The following is a 15,531-nucleotide window of genomic DNA, read 5'->3' on the forward strand; positions in this document are numbered from 1 at the left end:
CAGTTTTTGCTTTGTGAATGCAGCTTTGACGAACACTTTTTTTTTTTTTCAGAATGGGCTTCTCGTGACTTGTGCAGAAGTAAAATTCAGCTTTTAGCAAACTCGAGTAAACTAGGCCCAAAAGCAGTCAACTTATGCTTTCTAGTAATAAACAAAAACAAGAAAAGTATTAATTAAAGAAATAATGTTGGTTCTGTATCCACCCTAGGTTTACTAATTAATTAACCCTCCCAATTAATCTGATGTTACCTAGCAAATGCAAACAAATAAAGCAGCGTTTATATCTACCAGTCTTCATTAATCCATGAGACTTATGTGCACCTAGAATAGTAGAAATGACATCACATAGACAAGGGAAAGCAAAATAAGCACATGCTTCTTTAAGTTTGCTGCAGTTAGTAATGACAAAAAACGAAAACAACAAATTATTTTTATTAATTTGCACGAACAAAAAGATGCAACATTTATGCACGTTTATGAGCACACATGTTAGTCCCCCCATGTGTAAAGTTTAATCTAAGTTGTATTAATACAATACATCACAAATTATTAATATTATTATTCATGTTATGGAAATATGACTTTGCGAGTTTAAACAAAATTTTATTTTCTATCTCGCTCCATCAACTCCCTCATCTGGTGATTAACAAATCACCACACCAACACCCAAAATTTTGGTAATTTAGATTTCCGAGAAATCGATTCAAATTCATTTGTATCAGTAATCCTAAAAGTCTGTTTCTGCATAATCTTTGGAATTAGCGTAACGCTCTCTATGTAACTCCTGTAATTCGATCTCCCTTTCTTCTTCTTTTCTAAGTTTATAGATTCTTTTCTTTTCTTTCAACTGCTTCTTTCTCTTATACAACAAACAACCTATTTTTGTCAAAATAAAAATGAATACTATTATAATCAAAGGTGCCAAAATCTTGCCAAGAATTGAACTACCAATATCATGAAACCAATTTTTAATAGCTTGGAATCTTTTTGAAAGTTTCCCTGTAAAATCATCTTCTAATGGAATTATCTCTGAAAGCATTTGTGTAATGTTTTTAATGTACATCTCTATATTCTTACTTTCATCAGGTATATATGTGCAACAATGTTGTACATGTAAAATGCCACAGACTCCTCCCTCTTTTGCTAGGAGTATGTCTAAAGCAAGACGATCTTGAATTACCATAGATCTGATTGCAACTACTTCAACATTCACTAATTGGAATCCATCAGCAGTGTCTGTTGACAATCTGTCAACAATTGTGGACAATTTTCTAATTCTCCCTGCATTTAGGGTTATACCAACAAAAGGTATCACTGCTTGAAAAATATCTCCCAGAACTTCTGTAAAAGTTTCTCTTTTGACTCTATTTACATAATTATGAATTTTGAACAATCCTTCTGAATCTCTATCAACATGAAACACTTTAGGAAAAACAATTCCCACATAACAAGTTCCATACCAGTGGTCTGGAAGGTTGTAGTAGGCTTTGTCACCACAAACAAAATAAATCCCAGGGAAAATTGGATCTTTTCCACCTTTGAATCCCCAACCTCCCAAAATCTGATAAGTATCTTCACAGTTACTTGCACCTACAAAATAATTATCAAAAAGTGTATTATCTCTTCTAATGCAAAGCTTTCCACTAACTGGTTTATCTATGTGAATAGCAACATTTTCAAGCATTTTACCATTTAATTTCTCATCCTCTTTTTGCCAGAATTTCGACTTAGTCTGCTTGACTAATTCATTTCTTTTGTAAATCGCTCTTCTCTCTTCAACCATATTCAAAATTTTCTTTCCCTCAGCACTCAATTTGCATGTTAGATTATTCTTGTACGCATACTCATAAGTGAGTTCGTTAGTAACAAGGAAAAATTCTCTCATTTGTTTTGCTTTCTTGTGCTTATTTAAAGCACCATCAATCTTTATATTTGCAAAAATCTCGTCAAAATCTGAATAGTAATATTCTAAGCGTCCAGTTTGATAAAATAAGCTAGTTAACACACTACATGTTACACCATATGTGAGAGGAAGCATATTGTATGTCACTCCCTCAGAAACAGAAGCAGGTAACTTGACGCAGACATAGCAGTCTTTTGCATCCATTACCTTGACATATTCACTCAAAAGCTTTGTGAATGTATTACTTGAAAAATCACTAATAGATTTATTTTGATGAAAGTTAGGTTGATGATCAATAACTTTAGCAGATGCACTATGTTTAGTTTGACTAACTAAAGCTTTGCTTGTCATGTTAACTTTGTGTAATTCTCTATTCATCTCTAATGGGATGATCACAGCTAAAACTAACCAGAGCAGAATTAAATTGAGCAGACACACCAGAGTCATCTTACAGCATCTCTTAAAAACAGAACACTTTGAAGTGCTTTCCTTAACATAAGGCATTTTTGGTTAGTTTTAGTTTTGCCACAAAATTAAAAAGAAAATTAATTTTAAAATTAACTTAAACTATTTATACCCCCCTTTTAAAATAATTTTATTTTTAAAACCCTATACAAGTTTTCTTCGACCTTATGTCATACATAAGATTTCTTCCACTAAACAGTTTTTCTTCGACCTTATGTCAGCTAACAAAATTTCTTCAGCCTTTTGCCAAATTAAAATTTCTATACTTCAATCATTGTCACTAATTTCCTCTATTTCTTTTTCTTCTTCACTACTACCATAAATGTCAATAACGGGTGGAATTACTAAATAAGTCCATTCAGGAGACTTGTATTTCTGGTTTGGTCTCACTATTCTTTTTCCTTTTCTCGACACCACTTCAATTTTCCTTCCAACTCCCACTTCCTTTCCAGGACTCTTTTGACTACTGATTTCTTCAACTTGCTCTTTAGGTTTCTTGATCAACCTGACTCTCAATCTTCCACCGGGCCAGTAGTCTGCTTTTCTCACGTATTTCTTCTTTGGTTCAGAAGCATTTGATTCTGACTTCCAAGCCCTTTTCTTTCTGTTTTCACTTGCACCATCCACGTCACTTTCTTCAGATTCGTTGTCTGAAATTTCAATTGACTCAGGAACTTCTCTATTAGGCAGTTTTACTCCTTCAGGAACACTTCTCTGATTTCCAATACTGGTACTTGGTAATTCGTCTTCTTCTTCTTCTTCAATTACTTCCAACTTCCCAGACTTTGGATTTCTGTTCCTTACTTCAGAGCTTGTTTTCTGCTTTTCGATACTCTCCTGGTCTGAAACTTCTTTTTGTTTCGCTTCTCTGTCTTCAATAGTAATAACTGAATCCTCAGTTATCTTTCCTTTTAACAGATTCTCTTCACCTTCAGAATCTATTTCAATAATTTCCAAGTCTTTTCTTGTTGAATTTTCATTCACAGTTACAGGTTCCAGATGTCGACCTTCTTGTCGATCTTCAAGATCTGGATTTATTTCACCTTCTGCTTCAGAATCAGAATCATCTGTAGTATCACTTTCAACATCAGAACTTTCAGGAGTTGGTACTGGAATAGTATGACTAGGATGAATCCAACGTTTCAATCCTTTGCATTTTACAGCATTAGTAGTGATCAAAATTATTTGCCTAGGCTTCTGCCATCTAGGAGCCAAACAATTTCTTCTCCGATGTACTTTTGTTCTGACCCAGTCACCAGGTCTCAGGTCATGTGTCAAAACTTTCTCATTTGATTGTGCTTCAGTTCCCACCTGATTAGACACAGAAGTCACTATATCAGATAACCTTTTACAGTAATCCAAAATAGCACTGTCATTTATGCTCAACAGTTTACCTACAGGTACAAAAGCTTGTCTCATAACTCTTCCCATTAAAATTTCATGAGGACTCAAACCTGTCTTTTTATCTGGTGTACTTCTTAATGACATCAAAACAAGTGGAAGAGCATCTGTCCACTTTACACCTGTTTCAAGACACATTTTTCCAATTCTGTTTTTAATTGTTCCATTAATCTGTTCAACTACCCCTGATGCCTCTGGTCTGTATGCACAGTGTATTTTCTGCTCAATGCTCAAAGCTTCACAAATTAACTTCATCAGTTTGTTATCGAAATGGCTTCCTCCATCACTCTCAATAGTGACTGGAAAACCGTACCTTGGGATAATTTCTCTGAGCAGTAGTTTCGCTACTGTAATTGAATCACAATGTCTTGTAGGAAATGCTTCTACCCATCTTGAAAATAAACAAACGATTACAAGAACATATTTTAAGCAATTGTGTAAGGGCATTTCAATGAAATCCATCTGTAACCTGGTAAAAGGACCACCCTCTCGACCAATTATTCCTGTCCCCACCAATGATTTTCTGTTTGGATTCATTTGTTGGCAAGACAAACACCTTTGACAAAAATATTCTGCAATTGTTCTAAATTTAGTATTGAACCAAGTTTCTCTGAAAAGTCTAATCATAGAATCTCTTCCAAGATGTGCTGGACCATGGTATAATCTGGCCATATCTGCAATTAAACAATTTGGTAAGACTATTCTGCCATCTTTGTAAACCCATACTCCATCTTCTTCACGTGGTCTACAATCTGATCTTAACCACAGATCTTTTTCCTCATCATCTGCTTCATTTTGTAATTCTCTAATCTCATTCCATGTTTCTACAACTGTTGTTAGCATTAATGAATTTGAATCAGTTTCTTTACTCCTTTCCCGATTGTAAGAATAACCTTTTCTTGCACAGAATTTTGCCATTTCATCTGCAAATGCATTGCCTTTTGAGATATAATCAACTCCTTTAGTGTGCGCTGCACACTTGACAATTGTGATTTCTTTCGGCAATTGTATTGCTTCAATTAATCTCCTTATGAAAACTGCATTTTTAATCGGAGATCCTGCTGATGTCATATATCCTCTCTGAGACCAGAGTTGTCCATAATCATGTACAACTCCATATCCATACTGACTATCAGTAATGATGGTAACTCTTATATCCTTTGATACTTCACAAGCACGAATTAAAGCAATCAATTCAGCCACTTGTGCTGATCGAACTCCTTCAAGACATGATGCTTCTTCGACTTCTTTAACTGTACAGACTGAATATGAGGCTTTCAAGACACCTCCTTCTGATCTTAAACAAGAGCCATCCACAAAGTAGACAAAATCTGATTCAGGTAGAGGTCTATCTTTGATATCATGTCTTGGTTTCGTGCAGAATTCCATAACATCTAAACATTCATGTTCTGTTTCGATGTTATCAATGATCTCAGAATCAGGCAGTAATGTAGAAGGGTTCAGATTCAAACATCTTGAAATTGAAACATTATCTGCTCCTAGTATGATTTTCTCATACTTTGTCAATCTGCTACTTGTCAGATGCTGAGTTTTACCTCTTGTCAGCAATATTTCAACTGAATGAGGCACAAAAACTTTCACAGGAAATCCCATAATGATTCCTTCACTTTGCTCAAGACTAACACTTGTAGCTGCAACTGCTTTCAAGCAGCCTGGTAATGCTTTTGCAATGGGATCAAGAACTGCAGAGAAGTATGCAATAGGCTTCTTTAAATTCCCATGTATTTGAATCAATACAGACAATGCACATCCTTCTCTCTCACTGCAATACAGTTCAAAATCTTTCTCATAATTCGGCATACCTAAAGCAGGAGCTTGGCATAAGCTCTTTTTCAGGTTCTCAAAAGATTCCATCTCAGCATCATTGAGAATAATTGGATCTTTTACATCTGATTTTGTCAGTCTTTGTAGTGGTTTTGCAATTACTGAGAATCCACTTATCCATTGTCGACAGTAACCAACCATTCCTAAGAACATTCTGACCTGTCTCTGTGTTCTTGGAGGTAACATTGCTTGTATCATTTTTATTCTCTCAATTGTTACTTGTCTTTTTCCCTTTGCAATTCTGTGACCAAGATATTTTACTTCTTGTTTGCAAAATTGTAATTTTGCTGGAGACACTTTATGTCCCTCTTCTGCAAGGCGATTTAACAGTATTATTGTGTCTGTCACACAATTTTCTCTTGTCTTTGCAGCTATCAACAAGTCGTCAATATATTGCACTAACGTAGACCTACCTGGTAAGTCCAAGTTTTCCAAAGATCTTTTTAACAACTCATTAAAGATTAAAGGACTTTCTGTATAGCCCTGTGGGATTCTTGACCATCCGAGGGTCTTACCTTGGAATCTGAAAGCAAAGATTTCATAACTGTCTGGATGTAAGGGAACAGTAAAGAATGCATTGCAAAGATCAATGACAGTATACCATTCAGCATCATGTGGAATCTGGTACAAAATTACTGCTGGATTTGGAACCACAGGACAACATGGAACAACGATTTGATTAACCTTTCTCAAATCTTGTACGATTCTAAATGCTCCATTTGACTTTTTAACTCCCATAATTGGTGAATTACAAGGACTACTCTCCATTTCTTTTAATACACCTTGTTTGATTAAATTTTCAATTATAGGTGTAATACCTTCAATTGTTTCTGCTTTCATTTTATACTGTGGAATGTTAGGAAATTCTATTCCCTGTTTCAATGTAATTTTTACTGGATCTACGTTTTTCATCAGACCCATCTCGTTTCCAGTAAAATCCCATATATCAGGTTTCACTGTTTCCTTGAGCTCTTCAGGCAAATCTTTCTCTTCAAATGCAGGAAACAATTTTGTTTCTTCTGCTTCCATCATCATCATTGTCATTCTGTACAAACCATCTTCTTCCATTGTTTGTAACTCAACTCCATCAGGAGAACAATATATTCTGCAATTCATTTTACACAGAATATCTCTGCCTAGTAAATTTACTGGACTACTATTACAAACCACAAATCTGTGTTTGTCTCTATAATTTCCAATTTCAACTGGAACTGGATCAGTTAAATCAGTTTTAATTTGTTGATTGCTTACTCCAACAACTTGGATGGTATCCCCAGAGAGAGGTAGGTTTTCAATTTCCACTGATCTAACAGTAGAACGGGTAGCACCAGTGTCCACTAGAAAAGTGATGTCTACATCGTTAACTTTCCCATTTACAAATGGACCGGACTGGTCAACCTCAAGAGTGGCTCTAACAACACACTCTTCCTCCTCTCTCGGGCACCGTCAGCAATAATCATCAGAATCACTGTCTTGGCTTTCTGTTAACAAAAATTGTTGTGAAGCATTTTGCATTTGCACTCTTTGTTGTTTTTGCTGTTTTTGTGGTCTTATTACCTGCTCATTTCCCTGAAATCCCACGTTTGGATTATATTTTTGAACTCCCCCACAATTTGGAAATGGTGGTTGTGGCAATTGATCCTGGCAGTTATTCACCTGTTGCTGTTGCTGTCGCTGAATGTTTAATTCGTTTAACCCCTGTTGCATCTGTAGCTGTTGCTGCAGGTCAACACCATTCTGCATCTGTGGATTTAATAAGGGATTCTTTAAGTTTCTAGGAGGTTTAGGACACTCGTCTCTCCAATGTCCAATTTCGCCACAATTAAAACAAGGTAATCTTTGAAACAACTCCTCGATCTTTGGGCTAAATTTTCTTGGAAAAATATTACCTTTAAGCTTTCCTTGTATCTGGTTCGTATTTCCAGTTTGAACAAAATTTGTGTTCTTATTACCCATGCTGGCAATTTGTTGCTCAGCTACCTTTACCTGAGCCCACATGGCTTTCTCCTTGAGCTTCTTTTGTCTCACTTCTAACTCATCACTGCAATACTTAGCTTTTCTTAGAATATCGTCCACAGAAAGTGATTGCCATCCTACAATGCTATTCCTAATCATATCTGCAATTTCAGGTTTTAGTCCATAAACGAATCTATAGATAAAATGACTCATGTCCTTTTCATCTAATTTTTCATAGCCACTGTATTGTTTAAAAATTAACAGTAACCTCTCATAAAAAGAATGAACTGATTCTTTTGTTTCCTGATTTGTCCTTTCTATTTTAACCCAATCAACTTCTTTGGGTGGAATTTTGTTTTTCATCCAAACGATCACTTTTTCGTAAAAATCCATTACAAGAGGATTTGGGGCACCTGTTTCTTTGATTCGTTCAGGTTCTGTTTTTGGCCAACTTATTGATATTTTACATTCTGTCCAAAGATCTGATGGTACGACAATGTCGAAAAATCCATCTAAATCAATCCACAGAACTTTTGACACTTTGATAAATCTATCCACTTGCCTATACCACTCTACCGGTTTCTCCCTCAATTTTGGAAAATCATTTGTGAATAGCAGTATGTCCTGTCTTGACCAAGGGACATGAACATATCCTCCACCTGCAATCTCTCTCATTGGAAATTGTTTTGACAATTTTTCCAATCTTTCATCTTCCTTCTTTTTCGTCCATTTTACTCTCCACTTATTGAGTTCTCCCAGCTTTTTGATGTAAACAATCAAATCTTTTATATGTACTATTCTTCCCATTGAGTTCAAACTCTCAATGTCACTTTCTGAAAAATCTAGTCTGTAATGTTTTGCAAAATTCTTTTGTTTACTCACATCGATTTCAAGTTCGGCTGCTAAATCTTCTAATTGATCATATTTATTTTTAGTTTTCCACTGAATGCTTTTACAAATGAACAGTAGTTCATCATCTCGATAATAGTTTAAACTATCTGGACCAATTGTTCCAATTATTAATTCTTCGATATTTGCTTTTAATTTAGCCTCATCAAGTTTTGGAGTAGTTATCCTAACTTCAGGACTCCCTACGTCTGAAATAGCACCCATTGGTGTTTTTGGAGATAAATCTTCATTAAAAGTTAAATCTGGCATTCTCGATCTCGAAGAGTTTATTTCGGATATGTCTGAGTAAAATTTTTCAGCAGCTTTTTGAATTTCTGCATTTAAAGGAATAGTTAACCCTGTTTTGTTTGATTCTTTATGGTCAAATACAGGCTGAACAGGACCAATCGTTACTGGAACTGTCACAGCTTCCATGCTTTTTGTCATTCGTTTAATTAATTCTTCTTTAGATTTAAAATATTCAGCAGAATCAACAGCCTCAACATTTCTTGTTTCTCTTGCATAGTCTTTTGGAGCTTCTCTTGCTCTTGGGGTCATTGCAAAATGTCTACCTTCATTTCGAACATTATCAAATTCTGATCTTCTTGGGGTTTCAATAATTTCACAATTATTTGGATAAAGTTTTGGAGCTTCATTAATTGGAGGTGCACTCGGTGAAGTTTCAGTAGAAACCACCGGAGTAGACCATGATCTAGGAGGTCTTAAAGGTTGATTCTTTCTAGCTGTAGTGTATATTTCTTCCATAACTGCATCTTCAGATTCACTTTCTATAGATTTCCCAACAGGAGTACCCATAACCATTTCCTGAATTAAATATAATCCTTCACTCATGTTTCCCTGCCTCCACATTCGCAATCTGTCTTCATGAGTTTCTCTTCTCCAAGGTGGAGTTTTAGTAGGTCTTTTAATTCCACTAGCTTCTCTTTGTAACTGATACATCTCATCTTCCCACTCAACTAAAGCTTCAAATTGAGTTGGTCTCGGTTTTGGAATAAGAGCATTCATTTTCTCTCGTAAATTTCTCAAGACTTTTACGTTAAATGAACCATCATCAGGCCAAGTTAAAACACCGTCGTTCTTTGTATAGCGTTTCCAGCTATCAAACCATAGAACAGTATGATATCCATATTCACCTTCCATGTACGCTGCAGGTGTGTCATACTTATGAAGTAATTTACCACCTCGCGTTTCGATTTTCTTGTCAGGTGAGAATAAGTTTTTAAGTTTCTGAAATAATGTTGGCTTTTTCTCAACATGTTTAAAATGATAACTCATTTTTAAAAGTTAAATTTAATTCGCAAAATCGTTCGTAAAATATTTCCGGGATGTTCCGCAAAGCAACCAATCCGTGCGCGAAACACACCAACAAGCCAATGACAGTTGAGCTACGTCAGTTTCCTGCTCAACGAATAAAAATGGAGTTTTTCTGAAGGACCAATCAGCTTACAGGTCGTCAGAAACTCAAGAGCCAATCAGAATATGGTTTGTGACGTAGGTCACCCAATCCCAGCGCGGCTCTGTGACGTACACAGCAGCTGCGGTTTCTCGCTTCTCACTCCTAGCGCTTACCCTCCTTCACAAAATCTTTTCACAGCGCCATTTTAAGGGCACTTTTCAGTGTAAATTAATTCTTAAACAATGACAATAAGGACTCATCTGTTCGTTTCACTATTTAGGATAGTTTACATACATTCAAGTATCCACACTTCGGAATAGTCGGCGCTATTCACACTAAGGATAATTTTCAATTGTCAGTAGAGTAACTCTTACCCCACCCTTCTAACACGTAAAATTATGAACTCGTTTTCCTCTGAACGCACCGCGAAGTGACAGTTCTAAGAGTTCCACTTGAACATAAATTACAAATCAAATTCGCACTTTCACACGGAAAATTCCCTAATTTCAAACACACATGAAATCCGTACAGGACTCTCACCTGTTTATAGAAATCATGCACCGTTAGCAAAATAACGACGTTATCCATACAGGACTCTAACCTGTTTATAGATATAAAACATGTACCCCTACAGGACTCTAACCTGTTTATAGATAATCATGCACCGACGTTACTCTGCCCTTCAATCAAGCTCGAATATAACTAATACTTTTATCACAGTGAGTTTTATGGAAGGCGCTTTGTCCCTATTCTCATGCTGCTCTAATTTCTTAGAAAACCCTCACTATACAAGATTCAGACCTAGCCCTAACACTGTGCTGCACGGCGACAACACTATGGTACACGGCGGTACCTCTTGTGATACTCGGCGATATCACTGCAAACAGAACAGATGACTTGCGTGACTAATTTCTCGCCACACAATCTATACCGGTATAGCTTACAGATAGCACGAAAAACAAACTCAACATGTGTTAAAACATCGATCCTATTTCCATACCATAACACTTTAGTAACCCTTAGCAACCAACATATTACCTTGGTTACCCTTAGCAACCATCAATTTCTGCTACCAGAGAATTGATCCAGCGGCCTATAGAAAATATATCATAAACAACGCTACCCAACTTCATAACCTATAAACAAAATTCTACACTAACTTATGGACCCATTTATAAACATGACATATTTTGGGCCTACTGAATCAGGTGGTCAGACTAAATCTTTATACACATTATCTACAAACTATATACAATTTTATACATCTGTGGAAAGAATATTGTCATTAGAATCAATCCTAACCATTTAAACGACCACCATTGGCGATGGGATCTAACTAATAGTAACCTGCACTTCTGAATAACCAAGACCAGCTTGTTTGTCAAAAGTAAGATTTTATTTACTAAATTATGGTATTTCAAATTGTAATTTTAAATTTGCATTTTTATTAGCATTAAAGTAAGCATGTTTGATAGGTTTCATAAGAAAATTACAGTTTAAATAAGAAATTCAAAGTTTAAGTAAGATTTTAAAAGTTTAGCATTTCTAAAGCCTAAGTCCCTAGCTAAGCTAAATAAATGGAAAATATAGTAAAGTTCTTTGAGGATTCTTACGTGCTCCACGCAAAGTCCAGCAGCACTTCACCCTCATCGGAAAGTCAGAAAGCAGCAGCCAGCCCATCCCTAGGGGCATGACTTTTTATACCTTTCTATGCTAGCTAAACTAAGCAAAGGAAAGTTTTCAAAAATCCTCGAAGTCCCATTGGTTGAGAGTGACAAGTGACATGTCACCCACTTTTCAAAAGTTCCATTAGGTCACGTTTCTTAAAGACCATTGTCTTTTCCGAATGCAACCAGGAGCTTCCTTGGTTTGCAACAATTGTAAATCAATATTCTCACAGTGTTCATTTCGTTTCCGCGGGTGCCAAGTTAGAGCTGACAAAATTGTCCTTTATCACATATTCGTCCTTGGCCACGTCCGACAGAATGATGACAGCACATCAGTTTTTGCTTTGTGAATGCAGCTTTGACGAACACTTTTTTTTTTTTCAGAATGGGCTTCTCGTGACTTGTGCAGAAGTAAAATTCAGCTTTTAGCAAACTCGAGTAAACTAGGCCCAAAAGCAGTCAACTTATGCTTTCTAGTAATAAACAAAAACAAGAAAAGTATTAATTAAAGAAATAATGTTGGTTCTGTATCCACCCTAGGTTTACTAATTAATTAACCCTCCCAATTAATCTGATGTTACCTAGCAAATGCAAACAAATAAAGCAGCGTTTATATCTACCAGTCTTCATTAATCCATGAGACTTATGTGCACCTAGAATAGTAGAAATGACATCACATAGACAAGGGAAAGCAAAATAAGCACATGCTTCTTTAAGTTTGCTGCAGTTAGTAATGACAAAAAACGAAAACAACAAATTATTTTTATTAATTTGCACGAACAAAAAGATGCAACATTTATGCACGTTTATGAGCACACATGTTAGTCCCCCCATGTGTAAAGTTTAATCTAAGTTGTATTAATACAATACATCACAAATTATTAATATTATTATTCATGTTATGGAAATATGACTTTGCCAGTTTAAACAAAATTTTATTTTCTATCTCGCTCCATCAGCAGTCAATCTATTTCTCATTTTACCTGTGACTTCAGTCTTACATATATTCCACCTCTTCTCTGTGCATGCAAAGTATGTGTTTGTTTGAAGCACTTCATTTTTGTGCAACGTAGGAACTATTTAATTTCTCCTTAAAAGCTCTGCCTACGTGCAAGATGTACGAACTATCATTGCAGTTGCAAGAAGGCTGGTCTGAAGAATCAGGCCATTTGCAAACGCAAAATAGCTTTTTCTGATGTATTAAATGGAAGGTATTCGAACGGGTTGTTTGGGTGTACCTTTCAAATACCGAATTGTAGTGGTACGTAGAAATGTTTTTCCACCATAATTTGGCCCAAAACAATCATACTTCATCACCATCTCAGTGATTGTGGTAACCAATCCTCAAATGATAAGGTGTCCCGTAAAAACCTCTTCCCCTTTAAGAATGTTTCAAAACAATCATTGTATTTAGAGGCATTGGTCCTATATACCACTGCCTATTCAAATAAAATAACAATGAAACAAATACATCTGTTTTTTAAATGATCCAGTTTTCCTTTAATAAATAATATTAAGGACTACTTCTCCTGTTCCACAGTTTCAAGGTTGAACTTTCTGGCACAACTTAGTATGATCCTCACACTCTTTCATGATGTACTGATATTTTGTCATTCTGATTTTACTAAAAAGCTGGGGAGATAGCTCAGTGGCAGAGCGTTTTTCTGCAGATCAAGAGGTCCCTGGTTCAAATCCGGGTGTGCCCTCACCCTGTTTTGATTCTGTTGTTTGTAATTGGGACTTTTCATCAATTGCATTTGGATCATCTTTGACAGAGTCAGTGTTCCCTTGGATATTTCACTTTAATAGCATTTCAGTGTTTCCTGCTCAAAGCCTGTGAGTAAATGCAGTTTTTAACACTCTGCGTGGTATTCCCTTTGGGAAATTTCTGAAACATCATTGATCAATTTTGGAATTCGGCTCTTCCTTTCACAGCACTAAACAAAGGGAATGGACTACGAAACCAATTGACAACTTTGTTATACTGTTTGGTGCTTTCTTGTATTGCACTGAAGAAATGGCGTATAAAACTTGGCAGCGAAGCAGTCAATCTATTTCTCATTTCACCTGTGTCTTCAGTCTTACATATATTCCACCTCTTCTCTGTGCATGCAAAGTATGTGTTTGTTTGAAGCACTTCATTTTTGTGCAACGTAGGAACTATTTAATTTCTCCTTAAAAGCCCTGCCTACGTGCAAGATGTACGAACTATCATTGCAGTTGCAAGAAGGCTGGTCTGAAGAATCAGGCCATTTGCAAACGCAAAATGGCTTTTTCTGATGTATTAAATGGAAGGTATTCGAAAGGGGTGTTTGGGTGTACCTTCCAAATACCGAATTGTAGTGGTACGTAGAAATGTTTTTCCACCATAATTTGGCCCAAAACAATCATACTTCATCACCATCTCCGTGATTGTGGTAACCAATCCTCAAATGATAAGGTGTCCCGTAAAAACCTCTTCCCCTTTAAGAATGTTTCAAAACAATCATTGTATGTAGAGGCATTGGTCCTATGTACCACTGCCTATTCAAATAAAATAACAATGAAACAAATAAATTAGTTTTTTAAATGATCCAGTTTTCCTTTAATAAATAATATTAAGGACTGCTTCTCCTGTTCCACAGTTTCAAGGTTGTACTTTCTGGCACAACTTAGTATGATCCTCACACTCTTTCATGATGTACTGATATTTTGTCATTCTGATTTTACTGAAAAGTTGGGGATATAGCTCAGTGGTAGAGCATTTGACTGCTGATCAAGAGGTCCCTGGTTCAAATCTGGGTGTCCCCTATTCTGATTCTGTTGTTTGTAATTTGGACTTTTCATCAATTCCATTTGGATGATCTGTGACAGAGTCAGTGTTCCCTTTGATATTGCACTTTAATAGCATTTCAGTGTTTCCTGCTAAAAGCCTCTGAGTAAATTCAGTTTTTAACACTTGGCTTGGTATTCCCTTTGGGAAATTTCTGAAACATCATTGATCAATTTTGGAATTCGGCTCTTCCTTTCACAGCACTAAACAAAGGGAATGGACTATGAAACCAATTGACAACTTTGTTATACTGTTTGGTGCTTTCTTGTATTGCACTGAAGAAATGGCGTATAAAACTTGGCAGCGAAGCAGTCAACTATTTCTCATTTCACCTGTGTCTTCAGTCTTACATATATTCCACCTCTTCTCTGTGCATGCAAAGTATGTGTTTGTTTGAAGCACTTCATTTTTGTGCAACGTAGGAACTATTTAATTTCTCCTTAAAAGCTCTGCCTAAGTGCAAGATGTACGAACTATCATTGCAGTTGCAAGAAGGCTGGTCTGAAGAATCAGGCCATTTGCAAACGCAAAATGCCTTTTTCTGATGTATTAAATGGAAGGTATTCAAAAGGGGTGTTTGGGTGTACCTTCCAAATACCAAAAGTTTCCAGTTAATTTGTATTTTCCTTCTATTTTGCCTGTTTATTAGCTGCCCGTCGTCCTCCCTCCCCGCTTCCCGCCACCGCCGCTAAACCCACCCCTTTTGCCTTCTGTACCCTCCCCGCTCCCGCCTCCCAGCTGCTCCGCCCCCCCGCGCACTTCGCCTTATATAGCGACCGTGCAAACGCGCAGCGGGCGCGCCGATTGTGTGCCGAAGGCGCGCCAAAGGTAAGCCCGTCTGCGCCCGTCCGCGCCTGGACCGCACCCAGTGCCAGGACCCCTGGACCCCACCGAAGGAAGACGACCCGACTGACTTACAATGCCGCCGAACTCATCGCACTCTACACCGGCGGCATCCCGGGATGCCACCGAGCCTCCCCGAGACACACCCACGGACCCTTCAGCTGCCACGCCTGCAAGTTCACCTGCATCCAGACCTACCCTGCACCAGCACCCGCCAAGCCAAACACCAGCAGCAACCACCTCAAGTGCATCCTGCTCAACACCCGCTCCGTCCACAGACACGCCATCGAACTCTGGAACCTCCTCGACACCACAGCCCCTGACATCGCCTTCC

General features: G+C 37.1%; 1 non-coding gene across 1 annotated transcript; it reads left to right on the top strand.

Annotated features, from left to right (window-relative positions):
• Positions 1-14,260: 14,260 nt before the first annotated feature.
• On the top strand, positions 14,261-14,332 carry TRNAS-GCU (transfer RNA serine (anticodon GCU)). Its single transcript has one exon. It is a non-coding gene; the product is annotated as a tRNA-Ser (tRNA).
• Positions 14,333-15,531: the final 1,199 nt, after the last annotated feature.

The sequence above is a fragment of the Lissotriton helveticus genome, chromosome 1_2, assembly GCF_964261635.1.
Source record: "Lissotriton helveticus chromosome 1_2, aLisHel1.1, whole genome shotgun sequence".
In the NCBI taxonomy this organism is placed as follows: Eukaryota; Metazoa; Chordata; class Amphibia; order Caudata; family Salamandridae; genus Lissotriton; species Lissotriton helveticus.